Raw genomic sequence first — 15,151 nt, forward strand, 5'->3', positions numbered from 1 at the left:
TGGACACAAAACTCACAAACAGAAGTACAGAGACCATGAGTTGGAGTTAGGTGCAGGTTCAGACACTGCAGGAAAAGGGCAGGTACGGACATAGAGACAAACAGGTAATGGGCTAGGACACCGTTCATACATGAACTGAACCTGGAACAAGATACAGGAACGAGCCTGGGAACTCAGCCCCCAGGGTGGCGGAAACAGACTAGAAGTCACAGATACAGGTAACGGGCCTGGGTATACAGCCCCTAGGGTGGTGGAAACAGACAAGATACAGGACAAGACTTGGCAACTCAGTTGCACAGAACACACTGAAAGAAAGTGTTGCTCAGGCACCTCCTACTGGGTGGAGGGGGTTTAAGTATCCAGTGACTCACAGCAATAGGCTGGGGATGCATTAGGAGTGCGCACACTGTAACTTTAAGAATCAGGCAGTAACGGCGCCGCCGCCCTAAGCAATTAGACAAGAGACATGCACACAGCAAGTACTGAAGCAAAGTGTGCAGCCTGGACTGATAGGTAAGTTGGCGGTCTTGCATGGTGGAAGATGGTAAGCCATGCCAGCATTCCGCCTGGGATATTACAGTCCCCATGGAATTAAATTGTGCCAACAAGTCTTTTTGTAAATGCCTTGCTTGTTCTTTATTGCCTGTGAGCGGCGTTATTGCTGGCCTCTCACCAGGCATCACGTGACCCCGGCTGCAGCCGGCTCCGACATCTGCTGATGTCACGTCAAGTTCCGGCTGCAGTCTGGCATGAGCACGTGATGCACTCCCCCTTGATTGATGGGCTGTGGGCAGGGTTGCATCGCACATCGCAGCCCAGCATCCACCGCACGCTTTCCCTCTCTGCTTTAGTTGGGAAAGAGCAATAAAAAATCAAATTGCACTCGGACCAATGTTAATGAATGAGTGACATCTCATCTGCGATTTTTTTTTTCTCAGCTGAAATCAGGCTGAGAAAAAATTCACAGCATGCTGCGATTTGCCACGTATCTCAGGCGGCGAGACTTGCCAATGCAAGTCAATGGGTGTGTGAAAAAAATCGCACATCACTCGGACCATGCGAGTGCCGTCCGATTTTCACGCCCCCGTCTCTTTAAAAGCCGGCAATTCATCAGCCGCATACAGTTAACAATACATCGGTACCTGACAATATGAAAATAGAAAGAATAGCTATACACATAGAATAGATAGAAAGGTGTCAGTCATGTATATAATTAGTACAGTGACAGTGTTGGCTACTGTACTTGTCATTATTGTTAAATTAAAGGATTTATTAAAAAAATTTGGTGTGGGGTCCCCCGTAATTTTATTGTCTAGCAGAGGTTAAGCAGACGGCTGGGGCAGATTTTTGAAGCCTGGGAAGGGGGTAATACCCACAGAGCTTCCCAGGCTACTAATATCAGCCCCCCAGCTGAATACTTAGCCTTTACAGGCTATTAAAATGGGGGATCCACAAAAAATGACTTGCTAGCAAAGGCTATGCAGACAGTTGGGGACTGATATTAATAGCCTAGGAAGGGGCCATGAATATTGGCCCCCTCCGAGGCTAGAAACAGCAGCAATCAGCCGCCCCAGAAGTGGCGTATCCATAGGATGCACCAATTCTGGCACTTAGCCTCCGCTCTGCCCACTGCCCTGTAGCGATGGCAGTGGGGTTATAGGGTTGGGGTTGATGTCAGCTTATAAGGCCAGCTGACAACAAGCCCAGGTTAGTAATGGAGAGGCGTCTATAAGACGCCACCATTACTAACACCATAGTGAAAGTGATATGTGAAATAACTACAACAACACCATGAATAAAATATTTTATTTGAAATAAACACAGAGACCTTTTATTGTTCTAAATTAAACCCTACCTACCATAACGCCCATTCCAGCTGAAGCCAATGTCACCTGCAATGAAAGTTAAATAATAAAGCAACCTCATCCTTACCTAACTAGAAACACTAGCGATCTTAGGCCACGGCCCAACTATCAGTATTCGGTCAGTATTTTTTCTCAGGAGTTGGAGCCAAAACCAGGTGAGTAACAATCAGAGAAAAGGTATAATGGAAACAAGTCACCAATTCTGCATTTATCCCCCATTCCTGAGAAAAAATACTGACCGAATACTGATAGTGGGACCGGGGCCTTAGAATAAAAAACTGCATTGTATTGACATCAGGGGTATAGATTTGAGTAACTAACTCAAAACCAACGAGGAATAAAGTGCAGATTTTTGGGGGCACATGATACAATACATACAGTTGAAACCAGAAGTTTACATACACTATATATAAAAAGACACATCTGCATGTTTTTCTCAATATCTGACATGAAATCAAAATAAAACTTTCCCGTTTTAGGTCCATTAGAATTACCATCATTTTTTATATTTGCCAAATGCCAGAATAATGAGATAATGTTTTAAGGCATTTTTATTACTTACTGCAAAGTCAAAAGTTTACATACATTTCATTAGTATTTGGTACCACTGCCCTTAAACTAAATGACTTGGGTCAAACATTTGGTACATCCTTCCACAAGCTTCTCACAATAGCTGGTCGGAATTTGGGCCCATTCCTGCTGACAAAATTGATGTAGCTGATCCAGGTTTGTAGGTCGCCTTGCTCGCACCTGCCTTGCCCATAAATTTTCAATAGGATTGAGATCAGGGCATTGTGATGGCCACTCCAAAACATTGACTTGTTATCCTTAAGCCACTTTGTTACCATTTTGGCAGTATGCTTCGGGTCGTTGTCCTTTTGGAAGACCCATTTCCACCCAAGCTTTAACTTCTTGGCTGATGTCTTGAGATGTTGCTTCAGTATTGCCACATAATCTTGTTTGCTAATGAAGCCATCTATTTTGTGAAGTGCACCAGTCCCTCCTGCAGCAAAACAACCCCACAACATGATGCTGCCGCCCCTATGTTTCACAGTTGGGATGGTGTTCTTAGTAGTGTTGAGCGAGTATGTTCTATTAACCCTTTCGCCGAGTATGCTCGGGCCGAGCTCCGAGTATTTATAGCTGCTCGGTGATATGGTTGAATCGCTCCCGTGTGCATGATTTGCAACTGTTAGACATTCCTCACATGTAATAAAACTGTCAAACAGTTGCAAATCATGCACACGGGAGCGATTCAACCATATCACCGAGCAGCTATAAATACTCCGAGCTTGGCCCGAGCATACTCGGACAGAACATACTCACTCAACACTAGTTCTTAGGCTTCCAAGCTTCTCCCTTTTTCCTCCCAACGTAACAATAGTCATTATGCCCAAAAAGTTTAATTTTAGTTTCATCAGACCACAGAACGTCTCCAGAAATTAAGGTATTTGTTCCTGTGTGCATTTGCAAACATTAAACTGACTTTTTTATGTTTCTTTTGGAGTAATGGCTTCTTCCTGGCAGAGTGACCTTTCAGCCCATGTTGATATAGTACTCGTTTCACTGTGATAATTGACACAATCTTACCAGCTTCTGCCATCATCTTCACAAGGTCTTTTGCTTTTGTTCTTGGGTTGATATGCACATGTCGGACCAAAGCACATTCATCGCTGGGACACAGAACCCGTCTCCTTCCTGAATGATATGATGGCTGGACATTCCCATCTTGTTTGTACTTGCGTATAATTATTTGTACAGATGAACGAGGCACCTTCATGTATCTTGAAATTGTACCCAAGGATGAGCCAGACTTGTGCAAGTCCACAATTCTCTTTCTGATATATTGGCTGATTTCTTTAGACTTTCCCATGATGCTGCACAAAGAAGCAGTGTGTTTCAGGTGTGCATTAAAATACATCCACAGGTGTGTCTCAGAAGCTTCCAAAACACATGACATCATCATATAGGCAGTCCAGAATTGTTTAAAGGCATAGTAATCTTAGTGTATGTAAACTTTTGACTTTGCAGTAAGTAATAAAAATGCCTTAAAAAATTCTCTCTCATTATTCTGGCATTTGGCAAATATTAAAAATTATGATAATCCTAATTGACCTAAAATGGGAAAGGTTTAATCTGATTTCATGTGTCTTTTTATATAGTGTATGTAAACGTCTGGTTTCAACTGTAAATACACCGACTCTGCTAAAGGACAACATGTCCCAGCAGTCCCAAAAAACATACACCAATGAGGACACGGCAAACATGGCCAGCAATGTAACTCAAGTACCACAACGTCACCACAAGTAAGAAATGATTATATCTGCCTAAAAAGCAAACTATACGGGCGGCCTGGATGAACGGATCTGCCGGCACCATACTGGAACTGCTGTGGAACAACTGGTCCCAGAAGTCCTGGCTGAGGAACCATTGCTACCAATGCAGCAGACATGACAGGTGAGTGGAATGAATGGGAAGAATTGTAAAGCAAAAGCCAACGATCCAATGGACCGGCCGTCTACACTACTGCAATAGATACAGATGGAAATATATACAAATTCCATAAGGGAGTTTTATCGTCTCTTACTAAACGCATTGCCAGATAATTATTAGGAGAAAAAACAAGTGTGAATGGTGAATCAGATACATCATTTACAAAAGAAAACTGAACGTGTGCACAGGGTCCGACTGTAGAATACATATAGTGAATCACAACTGATCATTAAACATTATGTAAATTGTATGTCCACATTCCTGAATAAGGAAACACATTGTTTTGATGTAAAATTGAAATTAAATATACATCGCCAAGCCGAAAAACAAGGAAATATTAGTAGATGAAAAACAAATCATTTTTGAAGTTCATACCATGGGGGGACTCCATGTTTAGAGTCAGGATCCAATAGGCTTCCCTCAGGGCCGGCTGCTTTTTCCAGCTGCCACCACAGGCCACAAGATTGATCTTTTCGAGTCCGAAAAATGATTAACATGAAGTGTCCTGTTTATGTATTATGGTAAAATGTTAAACCGCACCAGAATACCCGGAGTTGTTGGTGATGTTGATGTGTTCGGCGATCCTCTTCTTCAGTTTACGTGTGGTATAGCCAATATACTGAAGGTGACGGCTACTGCAGAATATACCGTATACCACATGACTGGTCTCGCAATTTATGTCCCCTCACAAGATTTTGACCTATTTCAAACAATAGGAAATGTAAATCCCTTTATACGGTTATTAACAGTTACAAAACATTTCTTCAATGAGTCCGAAGAGTCTTCCACTCCAAATAACATGACGGCAGAGATTATGGAACATAATGATGCTACACTTACAGTCGTTGAACAGATTGCCTTACTAACTTTGTCTTCATTGCAGGATCCAGATTTTTCTTTGAATAAACCACAAGATCGAGGAATTAACATCATCCCATCTAACCCTGCATACTATCCTCTGCAATCCAGGGTTCCAACTTTAGGTTTATTTCAAACTCTAGTTGAAAATGACCTTAAAAATTACATGGTGGTATCTGTAATATGAAGCATAATAGTAATTTTGATATGCTCCAGTGGTTAGAGAACTTCAACAAAATGTTAGTATAACCATACATGGATGTGTTGTGGTATTGGACACCGAATTGTATTGTAACATGGCTCTTTCCATCCTCAGCGACACAAACACCTACACCAGCTTAAGGTCTGTTCGTACTAATGCATTTAAATCTGAGTTACCAGAATGTCTGTGTCAAGGATTCCACACGATCCCGATTACTCATAGAGACCACCCACTGTGATCTCTGGAGTGAACAGCTCTCTGCTGCCCCCTATTGTCCGGACAATTGCACGATTAGCTGACGATCAATATAGGCGGCTGCAGGCTGTTCTCACTACGTAGGTATTGGCAAGCTAGCAGTGAGCGTATGACGTACACACCACCTTCCAACACATGGAATATATGTATACACCATTGTACGATCGCTGTCACTTCACAATAACCCAAGAAAGATTATTCTTTGCCACCACCAATCTGTTTTTCTGGCCGATTGGACGCCTTATAGGTAGCGTGTGGCTTCGGAAGAGGAACTATTACAGAGCAAAAGAAACAGCTATTAAATTTTATATTTAAAGAAGTTGTCCACTACTTTCACATTGGTGCCCTATCCATAGGATAGGGCATCAATGTGTGATTGGCTGGGGTCCCGCACCAGGCACCCCTGCCGATCAGCTGTTATCGGTGACGGCGGCTGTAAGTGCTTGCCTGCGGTGCTTGGCCGTCCATCTGTAGTGGCTGCCGCGGGGTACTGAACATCCACCTCCAATTGAATTGAATAGGAGGCAGATGTGCAGTAACAAGCACCGGCCACTACAGCTTGAAGGCCAAGCACCGCAGGTAAGCACTTCCTGCCGCCGCCGGCCGCCACCACCGATCGCAGCTGATTGGCGGGGGTGGCGGGTGCGGGACCCCGGCTGATCATACATTGATGCCCTATTCTAAGGATAGGGCATCAATGTGAAAGTATTGGACAACACCTTTAATCCAAAGGGAGGCAATGTTTATGAAAAAAATCTACAAAAGATTTTACAAAGGGGGACAAAACAATACAGCATATACAGTTACACAAAATAAAAGGGATTAATAGAAGAACTTACTATACAAATCACAGAGACGATTCAGTTTAGCCGAAGGAGAGCACTTCGATTGATTTGGCCGTTACAGTGAAAGTGATCCCTGCTTACATGAAAATATGTATCTCCCAGCATGAGCATATATCAATATTCGGCTTGATGTTTTATGACGAAGTAGGTCCTGCCCGCACACTCCACTGTGATGGCATCACATGGGTTGGTCACCGCCCTTCATGGTTTTATTAAATCTCTAATTTCTGTGATATCTCCTCGCTCGATGATCGCAGAAGTAAGCGAATGATGCCATATTTTTTATTGCGATTTTACCTTTCCTTAGAGATCAAACATGATGCTGTCGGTTATCTCTGCACTGTTGTGTTACAGCTCATCGGCAGGGCTCACAGATACAGAAAAATATGCATACTGTTCCTTATTTAGCCCCGCCACTAAAAATATATGTCCTATCACAATTGGAAATATAGAAATGCCGCTATTCCATATTTCATTTCGGTGCCTCAGAGTCTGGAGATCGAATTCATATGCAGCTAGGAATGTCCTGGCTATTGTAAGGAGTGTGATAGATTTCCTTTGAAGCCTTAACGAGATATTTACTATCTCTTTCAGGTGTCATACTTGTTATTTCTGATCAAATGCACAACTCATTCAGTCTCTGGCCCATATGTTCAAAGGTGTCTATTTGTCACACATGTCTCCTTTACCAGAAGCTCCATTTCGTTTCGTAATTAGCCTGGATAATAAAGTTTGTCACTTCTTTTGTACACTGCTATTTTGCATAGAAGCAGCTTTTTAGATTGCTAGCTCTTCTTACTCCAAATGGGATAGGGGAGGTGGGGACGGATAAAGACTTGGGAGGGAGAGATTTGAGAGATGTTTAATATTTCCTGACAGTCTGGATATAGCAGACTTGGTATTTTGAACCCTAAATTACGAAAACTGTTGATTCCTGAATACCCCATCATTCTTATTTTCCACGGACTCCCTAAGGTTCACAAGGGGGTTTTCCTCCCTCCGCTCAGACCAATAATTTCTGGTATTGGATCCCTGAACGAGAACCTTAGTGAGTGGGTGGATGTCATCTCCAAATACTCAATTATTAGAACCCCAGGTTTTTTGAAGGACACTTCTACTGTCCCTAAGGTTTTTGATCATTTCAAATGGCATCCTAACTATTCTTTTGCTACATTTGATATGGTCAAATTATACTCATCCGTACCTCACAATAGAGCTATGGTGGCTATTGCATACCATTTAGAGAAGTATAGTGCCTATTCGGTAAATAAACAAAAAAGCAGCCTCACCATGTCCTATTTATATGACTCAGTCCGTTTTGCAATGCTGTGGGTCTCCAACCAATAGCCGTGACTTTAAGGCTTCACATAGGAAAAATAATTATGGTGAGTCCCAAAAATAATTAAAATCCTCAATTTATTGCAAAATAATTAAAAGATCATACAGGTTGGGAATACATCTCAACGCGTTTCTGGAAAAAAACCATTATTCACTGATTCCGATTCCTTATGATATATGGTATAAAAACAAATGATGACCAACCGTTGATCAATAAACACATATGTTAGCAATCAATCACATTTGAGAATAATTAGCATAATCACAAGGCTAAATCACAAGGAAACCAGAAGGAGAGGGGATGAAAAAAACACAAAAAACCACAGGCATTTAAATCTCTAAGATTTAATATAGATAAAGGGTATCATTCCTATAGTTCATGCCGTTGGGGTATTTTGTATCCAGTTTAATAATCCAAAATAATTCTCTTAGGAGGAGTTTTTTCCTCTAATAGGAATATCCACCTTTTCTAACCCATAGAATGAAAAATTGTTTAATTCACCTTTATGTCTCTCTACAAAATGCTTGCACGCTCCTGAATAGGATGCTTTTTTATTTTTGATGTTGGTCACATGTTCTGCCATCCTTTTCTTTAATTTACGTATTGTGCAGCCAATGTATTTTATTTTACATTCTTTGCAAAATATGCAATACACAACATAATTTGTATTGCAACTAATAAATCTTTTTGTATCATTGGCTGCATCAATTTTTTGCGTTTGCAATGTATACTGGCACATCGTACATTTGGAACATGCACATTTAAAAAAACCTTTACAACTGAGCCAGATTTTTTATCACTTTTTTTGTGGCATGTATAGACTTGGGGAAAGAGTAGCACCCATTGATCTCCCTTTTCACGGCACGTGAATGTCGAAAGAAGTAGGAGTGCTGGTATCACGATTGTGTCTCTGGTTTCCCATTGCATATTCATGGAGCTTGTCTATATTCGGAGTCACCATCTGGAATGGTAACAGGAAATTAACAATAGCACATGTGCCATTCCATCCCACTAGCAGTATTGGATAAAAGTCACCATTTCCACACACCCATCACAAGTCAGCCTTAGCTACCATCTGATTCAGGAGGACATAGACTTGTACCAAGTTAGTGGCGGTGGTGGGACTGCGGTACAAGGAACTTAATTGCTTTAGGTCAATGTTACCTATTAAAATCGGGAAACACGTGTTATTCCTCGGATAGGGTCTAACTCCATTAGCCTTTATGTTTTTAGGGTCTAGAAGGGGATAAAACTGCTGTTGCAGATTACACTTCGAAGTATTTTCTCCTTCTACAGCAGAAAATACCTGAATTAGGCAGGAGAAATAAATGAGGTTTGTCTAGTCGCTTATAGGGAAGTACACCAGCGATAAGTCTTGGAAGCTTAGGTTGCAGGGTTTCAGTCTTATTTAGAATAGGTCAGTCCCTGATATCCTTAAGATAAATGTCCTAAATGGTCAGTGTCCCCCGGGATATTTATGCCCATCACATCTATAGTTCTGCATCTGTAACAGAGCGGTTCTCTATTGTCAAGCATAGGGGAAGACAGTTGTCAGACTTACTGTACAATGTTTGGACATGTATTCTGGTTGTAGCTGAGTCATTCTACAGTCATGGCCAAAAGTTTTGAGAATGACACCAAAATTATATTTTCACATGATCTGCTGGCCTCTGGTTTTTATTAGTGTTTGTCTGATGTTTATATCACATACAGAAATATAATTGCAATCATATTATGAGTACCAATAGGTTATATTGACAGTTAGAATGAGTTAATGCAGCAAGTCAATATTTGCAGTGTTGCCCCTTCTTCTTCAAGATCTCTGTAATTCTCCCTGGCATGCTCTCAATCAACTTTTGGACCAAATCCTGACTGATAGCAGTCCATTCTTGCATAATCAATGCTTGCATTTTGCCAGAATTTGTTGGTTTTTGTTTGTCCACCCGTCTCTTGATGATTGACCACAAGTTCTCAATGGGATTAAGATCTGGGGAGTTTCCAGGCCATGGACCCAAAATCTCTATGTTTTGTTCCATGAGCCATTTAGTTATCACCTTTGCTTTATGGCAAGGTGCTCCATCATGCTGGAAAAGGCATTGTTGGGCGCCAAACTGCTCTTGGACGGTTGGGAGAAGTTGCTCTTGGAGGACATTCTGGTACCATTCTTTATTCATGGCTGTGTTTTTAGGCAAGACTGTGAGTGAGCCGATTCCCTTGGCTGAGAAGCAACCCCACACATGAATGGTTTCAGGATGCTTTACAGTTGGCATGAGACAAGACTGGTGGTAGCGCTCACCTCTTCTTCTCCGAATAAGCTGTTTTCCAGATGTACCAAACAATCAAAAAGGGGATTCATCAGAGAAAATGACTTTGCCCCAGTCCTCAGCAGTCCACTCCCTGTACCTTTTGCAGAATATCAGTCGGTCCCTGGCGCTTGCTGGTCTTTCTTGGGCGCCCTGGAGCCTTTTTGACAACAATGGAAGCTCTCTCCTTGAAGTTCTTGATGATGCGATAGATTGTTGACTGAGGTGCAATCTTTGTAGCTGCCATACTCTTCCCTGTTAGGCCATTTTTGTGCAGTGCAATGATGGCTGCACGTGTTTCTTTAGAGATAACCATGGTTAACTGAAGAGAAACAATGATACCAAGAACCAGCCTCCTTTTAAAGTGTCCAGTGATGTCATTCTTACTTAATCATGACTGATTGATTGCCAGCCCTGTCCTCATCAACACCCACACCTGTGTTAATGGATCAATCACTAAAACGATGTTAGCTGCTCCTTTTAAGGCAGGACGGCAATGATGTTGAAATGTGTTTTGGGGGTTAAAGTTCATTTTCTGGGCAAATATTGACTTTGCAAGTACAGTAATTGCTGTTAAGCTGATCACTCTTTGACAATCAGGGGTATATGCAAATTGCCATTACAAAAAATGAAGCAGTAAACTTTGGAAAAATTACTATTTGTCTCATTCTCAATACTTTTGGCCATGACTGTAGTAAGGAGGCTTCTACCCATGCTGTCTGTCTTTTTGCGGGCTACAGAAGGGTTGTCTTTCCCAATGTTCCAGCCTACCATAGTCCAGAACTCACAATCAGACCCATAGCCAGTGTTGGCATTGGTGACACATATATACTTTTGGGTGAGTCTACAGATGTCCCCACGCTGCCACTCCACCCTAGGGCAGCAGACCATGTTACACAGGTCAAATTTGTAACTGATTACATGGTCTGAGGTATTAAACCAGAAAGTGCTAACTAGCTCCCCATTCTTTATATCTTGGGACATAGTCTTCGATGAGCCCCCATTTATCAAAGTTAAAGGATAAGGCACAAGGTGTACTGTACATCCACATCAATCAGTGGCTTTCTTGGGTCAGCTGTCATCCTGCAGTGTGAGTCATGGATCCAATTGGGCTTTCTCTCAAACAGCCGTCTCAGTTGTCATCAGACCTTGGAAGGATCCATCAAATTGAGGCTCAATGGCTCTTCTGATGTGTCTTTTGACCACCACCCAGTCTTCGGGCTGCAAGGGGTGGCTCCCTTCCACAGAATCTGGATCTAGAAAGGAAGAGTAAACTCGAGAGTATACAGTTATATGAAAAAGTTTGGGCACCCATATTAATCTTAAGCTTAATGTTTTATAAAAATTGGTGTTTTTGCAACAGCTATTTCAGTTTGATATATGTAATAACTGTTGGACACAGTAATGTTTCTGCCTTGAAATGAGATTTATTGTACTAACAGAAAATGTGCAATCTGCATTCAAATAAAATTTGACAGGTGCATAAGTATGGGCACCTCACCAGAAAAGTGACATTAATATTTAGTAGATCCTCCTTTTGCAAAAATAACAGCCTCTAGTCGCTTCCTGTAGATTTTAATGATTTCCTGGATCCTGGATGAAGGTATTTTTCACCATTCCTCTTTACAAAACAATTCCAGTTCAGTTAAGTTTGATGGTCGCCGAGCATGGACAGCCCTCTTCAAATGATCCCACAGATGTTCAATGATATTCAGGTCTGGGACTGGGATGGCCATTCCAGAACATTGTAATTGTTCCTCTGCATGAATGCCTGAGTAGATTTGGAGCGGTGTTTTGGATCATTGTCTTGCTGAAAGATCCATCCCCTGCGTAACTTCAACTTTGTCACTGATTCTTGAACATTATTGTCAAGAATCTGCTGATACGGAGTGGAATCCATGCGTCCCTCAACTTTAACAAGATTCCCGGTGCCGGCATTGGCCACACAGCCCCAAAGCATGATGGAACCTCCACCAAATTTTACTGTGGGTAGCAAGTGTTTTTCTTGGAATGCTGTGTTTTTTTGCCGCCATGCATAACACCTTTTTGTATGACCAAACAACTCAATCTTGGTTTCATCAGTCCACAGGACCTTCTTCCAAAAAGAAATTGGCTTCTCCAAATGTGCTTTTGCATACCTCAGCCGACTCTGTTTGTGGCGTGCTTGCAGAAACGGCTTCTTTCGCATCACTCTCCCATACAGCTTCTCCTTGTGCAAAGTGCGTTGTATAGTTGACCGATGCACAGTGACACCATCTGCAGCAAGTTGATGCTGCAGCTCTCTGGAGGTGGTCTGAGGATTATCCTTGACTGATCTCACCATTCTTCTTCTCTGCCTTTCTGATGTTTTTCTTGGCCTGCCACATCTGGCCTTAACAAGAACTGTCCCTGTGTTCTTCCATTTCCTTACTATGTCTCTCACAGTGGAAACTGACAGGTTAAATCTCTGAGACAGCTTTTTGTATCCTTCCCCTGAACAACTATGTTGAATAATCTTTGTTTTCAGATCATTTGACAGTTGTTTTGAGGAGCCCATGATGCCACTCTTCACAGGAGATTCAAACAGGAGAACAACTTGCAAGTGGCCACTTTAAGTAGCTTTTCTCATGATTGCATACACCTGGCTATGAAGTTCAAAGCTCAATGAGGTTATAAAACCAAAAAAAGTGCTTTAGTAAGTTAGTAAAAAGTAGGTAGGAGTATTTAAAACAAGAAAATGATAAGGGTGCCCATACTTATGCACCTGTCAAATTTTGTTTGAATGCAGATTGCACATTTTCTGTTAGTACAATGAACCTCATTTCAAGGCAGAAACATTACTGTGTCCAACAGTTATTACATATATCAAACTGAAATAGCTGTTGCAAAAACGCCAATTTTTATAAAACATTAAGCTTAAGATTAATAGGGGTGCCCAAACTTTTTCATATAACTGTATGCTAGACAAGCATTTTGTAAGTGAAATATCATAAGAAGACAGCCTATCATGTTGCATCTGGAGCTGCTATGGAAAATACAACCCTAGCCTAGGGGCTGACCCAATAAACACCTCATATAGGCAGAGGCCTGTTTTTTTTGTTGGGAGTGTACCTGATTAAAAAGAGTGCAAGGGGCAAGCATTCTGTCCATGGTCTGCCCGTTTCAGCCATGGCTTTCTAGATTTTGAGTTTCAGGGCCGAATTCAATGTCTCTACACTACCTCTACTCTGTGGATGGTACATAGTATGAAAGGCCTTTTCCACTCCCAGGGCGGACATTATTTCCTGCATTACTTCTCCGGAAAAGTGGCGCCTCTGTCACCGTCTATGGCCTCGGGCACCCCGTATCTGCTGATAAGTTCTAAGATTAGTTTCTTTGCTGTAGCCTTGGCAGTGGCTTTACACATGTGGTACGCCCCGCATGTTTGTCACTTTTTAGACAGCCAAAAATCATGTGGGGATTTCCTACCAGTCACTGTAATGCCGTAGCCACCCTGGTTGTGGCGTTACTGTGATTGACTGGCCGCATAGTGTCATCAGGTCTATATAAGACACTGTATCCCGGAAACAGGCAGAGTAAGGAGAGCTGAAGATGAGAGAGGGACAGAACTGTAGCTGCATAAAGTCAGGGATAAAACCACATTTCTATTTCTTTGAACTACAGGGCTAATTATAATCAAGATTAATACTGCTGTTAGCAGTGCCTCAGGAGAGATTGTGCTGAAGGGATCGTGTAGGACAAGATAGGGTGAATTGTACGTCCTATATGCTTCAACTGATACGAAAAGCCCTTCTCAGGCATAATAGGCATAATTCTCAGGCATAATAATAATATTTTTGCTCTTAATCCTGCAAATTTTTCTGAGCAGGAAATTATTATACACCATTTTAACTAAGGAAGTTGTGTGTCAAAAGCATACAGCCAGACTTGGTTGGATCTCAATATGATCGCTATATTGCTCCTACAGTGAAACCAGTCCATCTGAAGTGGGTAAATTTTCCTGCCATTGTAATACAATGCATTATTTTCACCAGTGAAATGTTTTATGGTATTTATTGTGCTGCAGTTGTGGCTCAAACACAAAAATAAATTGTTTTCCTGCCATTATAATACTGCAACGTTTTCTCAACAGGGGTATATCATACGTAATTTAAAATGGGCAGGGTGCGGGGTAAGGGACGGGGTAGTGGACATGATGCTGATGGTGAGAGAAAAGGCCGAAGTCATGGGCAAGGTGAAACTGTGGCTGCTGTGGGAGCACAACTAACACACTTATCATGTCAATCTAGCTTCATCTCTTTGTACGTGGGTGTGGCGTGGAACACCACTCTTTTCATGCCAAACCAGAGTGAAAAGGTTGTTAGATTGAGAACAGATAATGCTTCCAATCACTTTGCCAGCGCCACCCTGTCTTCCACACGGTCCAGTCTCAGTAGCTGTGATTTTGGACCACATAATTCTGACCATGATCCTCCTTTCTCCCACCATGCAGAGTGCCTAGAGACAGAGTGTCTGCGCTTGGACACTCCAAAGAGCTGTTCACATGTCCATTTATAGATTCTGGCCTCTCGCTCTGTCCATTTCAAGCGGGACATGAGGAGTTCGCAGGTAGCGATGCATAAATATTTGAGCAGCCACACTCGCAAGAAGACAATGGTGGAAAAAATGCAATTACTATCGCAAGAGGTGGATGATGATGAGACACAATTGCCAACACATGGCGTTTCAATGTCAGCAAGTCAAGAGGAGGACCAGGGTGCAGAAGTGGAAGACAAGATGGTGGATGATGCTGACTGACCCAACCTGGGAAGGTGACATGCAGAGTGAGGACAGCAGTGCACAGGGGAAGGGAGCTGCAGCACCACAACAGCCAGGAAGATGCAGTTGAGTGGACAGAGACACAAGGTGGGCAACTGTTCCCCAGAGTATCAACAAGGGTGAAGTTGACAAGCCAAGAGTTAGGTCTTCCCAAGTCTGGCGCTTTTTTGAAGACAGTCCAGTTAACCCAAAAA

The 15,151-nt window shown here is 42.2% G+C and overlaps 1 protein-coding gene across 9 annotated transcripts in view; it reads left to right on the forward strand.

Moving 5' to 3' along the window:
* The window catches only part of LOC141191559 (uncharacterized), a 211,822-nt gene that overhangs the window by 87,195 nt on the left and 109,476 nt on the right, over positions 1-15,151 (forward strand). The window lies entirely within an intron of this gene.

This window comes from Phyllobates terribilis, unplaced genomic scaffold (genome assembly GCF_046119375.1).
Source record: "Phyllobates terribilis strain yellow unplaced genomic scaffold, ASM4611937v1 Scaffold_47__1_contigs__length_9908305, whole genome shotgun sequence".
NCBI lineage: Eukaryota > Metazoa > Chordata > Amphibia > Anura > Dendrobatidae > Phyllobates > Phyllobates terribilis.